Genomic DNA, 2,901 nt, shown 5'->3' with positions numbered 1-2,901 from the left:
TTCCTGTGACCTTTTCTCCGTGTTTCCATGATGGAAATTTACATAATGAGAAGCTGTTAGGAAGACTCTGATTAATGCCACACGTGCAATTGGCTTATTGGAAGAGGGGTGCTGTGTGCATACACACAAGAAGGCACCCCCAGCTCAGTGAACTGACCACCCATCCTAAGAATGTTAGTTTTAGCCCCATATTGATGACCCAGATTTTATAAGGTGTGTGTGTGTTTCCTTGTCTGGATAAAGGAGAATATTTGTAGGTCAGGGTTGAAATTGAGGGGTCTTTGGTGGTCTCTGAGATGGATTGTTTTCTTGAAGACGTTTCAATTATTAGCACTAGAAGGGAGTAGGATTTGTAGGAAAGAAGGAGGAGGAGGAGGAAGAGGGAGGAGGAGGAAGAAGGAGGAGGAAGAGGAGGAGGAGGAGGAGGAGGAGGAGGAGGAGGAAGAAGAAGAAGAAGAAGAAGAAGAGGAGGAGGAGGAGGAGGAGGAGGAGGAGGAGGAGGAGGAGGGGAAGGGAAGGGAGGAGGGAGGAGAGGAGAGGAGGAGGAGGAGGAGGAGAAGGAGGAGAAGAAGAAGGAGAAGGAGAAGAAGAAGAAGAAGAAGAAGAAGAAGAAGAAGAAGAAGAAGAAGAAGAAGAAGAAGAAGAAGAAGAAGAAGAAGACTGTGAGGTCCTTGATGCTCTCTGAGCTTGATGGTTTGCTTGCAAACATTTCATTACCCAAACTAGGTAACAACATCAGTGCTAGAAGGGAGTAGGGTTTGCAGGAAAGAGATGGAAGAGGAACACTGTAAGGTCTTTGGTGTGAGCTTGGTTGTTTTCTTGTACATATTTCATTACAGGTAACATCATCTGTCCTGGAAGGGAGTAGTTTGCAGGAAAAAGGAGGAGGAAGAGGAGGACTGTGAGGTCCTTAGTACTCTCTGAATTTGGTGGTTTGCTTGCAGACGTTTCATTACCCTAACTAGGTAACATTACTGATGAGCTGTTGATGATCTTACTTATTTTGGGTAATGAAGCGTCTGAAAGAAAACAACCGAGCTCAGAGACTACCAAGGACCCCCTCAGTTCCTTTTCTGTTGTAATAGAACAGCAGTCCCCAGCTTGGCCATTTTAAGACTTGTGGACTTCAACTCCCAAAATTCCCCAGCCAGGAATTCTGGGAGGTGAAGTCCAGAAGTCTTAAAATGGCCACGTTTGGGAGCTCCTGCAAAGGAAGGGAGGGGAAGGACTACCCCAAAATGAAGTTGTCAGAAATGTGAAACAAGAAAAAATAAATAAAAGTAACATTTTAAAATGGATGTACAACAGCAACTTTGATTTTAAAAAGAAAATTAAAGGGTATTACATCAGCCTTTTAATTCTGGTGCTAAAACAGCCAAATCCTAAGGCAGAGCGGGGAAAGATATTTCAGGCCAGGATTTTAATCTTAATTCTGGAGAGGAAGAATGCAACCCAGCAGAGCCAATCTGTTAGCTGTCTTCCAGGCTTAAGAAACCCACAGGTCTCCTTCAGCGTGCCAAGTTCTCAGGATGTAATTCACCACCACTCTTCTCTCATGGGTTAGTTTCTCTAAGGAAAAGAGATTCAAGAATGTGCGTGAATTACTCAGGGAGGAGAGAGTCCAGGAAAATAAAAACAGGGTATTGGGCTCTTGGTTATTTCGTCACTCAGCAGGCTTTCCAGACTCCTCCGGCCACTTGCAAAAGACTTAAAAGAAGCAAGGAGGAGCTACCTCAGAAACCTGGCCTGGGGTCAGTCTTCTCTTTCTAGTTCAGCCTGTCTGGACGCCGCTGAAAGCAGGCCTTGGGCAACCTGAAGAGGCCCTACTGGAGGGATGGCCCCTGAGCGGACAGGATCAGGACTGAATTGGAAGGGGGAAAATAGCCGAGTCCCCTTATGATGAACGAACGAGAGGGCTATTTTCAGGGCTGGGCTTCCAAAAATTTAGCAAGGGGTTCTCTGCCCAGTTGCTGGGTGGGCGTGGCCTAGTCAGCCTCCTGCACCACGGCGAGAGGGAGGCGTTTTTGCCCCCCCCCCCCCGGACTCCTGAGGCTTTTCTTGAGACTCCAGGAGGGCAAAAATGGCCTCCCCGGATCTGGAGGCTCTCTGGAAGCTGGAAAGTGGCTCAATTCCGGCGCTTGCCAAACTTCTGGGAGGCCCGTTTTTTTGCCCTCCCTGAGTCTCCGTGCGCGCCCTGCCCTTAGCTGGCATCCAAAACGGGCTGTGTGGGGAATCCTGGGAGGGGTGGGGTGAGGTGGGCGGGGCCAGCCGGGAGTGGGATTTGGGGGTTCTCTGAACTGCACATAATCGGTTCTCCTGAACCCTTGCAAGCCCCCAGCAGCAGCCCCACTCCTGGTTTCTGTTATGGGAGTTGTAGTCCAGTCCTTCTGGAGACTGGCTGGTCTAAATAACCAGGAGGCCTTGTGTGTGTTTACTGCAGCTGGACAAAATGTTTAAAGGAGCGGCTTTCCCGGCACACTTGGGAGACTGAAATCAGGGGTGGGATTCAAAAAACGTTACTCCCAGTTCTGTGGGCATGGTTTGGTGGGCGTGGCAGGGGAAGGATACTGTAAACTCCCCATCCCCTCCCCACTCCTGGGGGAAGGTTGCTGCAAAATCCCCATTCCCTCCCCACCCCACTAACCTGCTTTCCAGCTCCGTTCTCCTGTGCAGGGCAACCAAAGAAGACTCAGCCGATCAGCTGGGACTCGGGAGGCAGAGAATAGATGGGGGCGGGACCAGTCAGAGGTAGTTTTTGCCAGTTCTCCGAACTACTCAAAATTTCCACTATCGGTTCTCCAGAACTGGTCAGGACCTGCTGAATGCCACCTCTGAGTGAAACGTCTCTTTAATTTCAATTTAATTTTGCAGCTACTAAGATTGTGGAACGAGCAGGCCTAA

This window comes from Notechis scutatus, chromosome 5 (assembly GCF_049901735.1).
Source record: "Notechis scutatus isolate UNSWTSFEM ecotype Mainland chromosome 5, rNotScu1.2, whole genome shotgun sequence".
In the NCBI taxonomy this organism is placed as follows: Eukaryota; Metazoa; Chordata; class Lepidosauria; order Squamata; family Elapidae; genus Notechis; species Notechis scutatus.
The sequence above is the reverse complement of the archived record's forward strand: the minus strand, read 5'-3'. Positions refer to the sequence as shown.